The sequence below is a fragment of the Penaeus monodon genome, chromosome 23 (assembly GCF_015228065.2).
Source record: "Penaeus monodon isolate SGIC_2016 chromosome 23, NSTDA_Pmon_1, whole genome shotgun sequence".
Classification (NCBI taxonomy): Eukaryota; Metazoa; Arthropoda; class Malacostraca; order Decapoda; family Penaeidae; genus Penaeus; species Penaeus monodon.
In genome coordinates, this window is record NC_051408.1 from 39,323,593 (window position 1) to 39,324,085 (window position 493).

The window sequence follows — 493 nt, forward strand, 5'->3', positions numbered from 1 at the left end:
TAAAGGAAGCGTACAATACTTCCTGTTACACATTACAGGTTTATGCAAAATTACAAATAATCTTAAAGAATGCTTCTCATCTTGCTTACCCTGGTAGCCATGACCAAATTGTCCAAATTACATGTTTGTAAACATATAAGAGAATTCATATTCGCAAAGTTTACTGAAACGTACAACATATACACACAGAACAACTGAAACACGCTATGATAGCAATGTTGCATGCTAATGAAAATACTTGAGTTTCAACTTTTTTTTTTTTTCAACAGGTTCATTAAAGATTTCGTTTTTACTAATTGATAGAAACATGTTTCTTTTTTCCCATTTTGGCAGTATTTTGTTTCACGTGTATGTGTGCGTTACTCCGTTTGTGTTCATACGCATTATACACATTTTACACATAGATTTAGAGAAATATAAGTAATAGGGCATAAACGCACCCAAATACAGAAAATCTGGCCAAAGGCAAAGAATGGTTTCCATAATAAACATT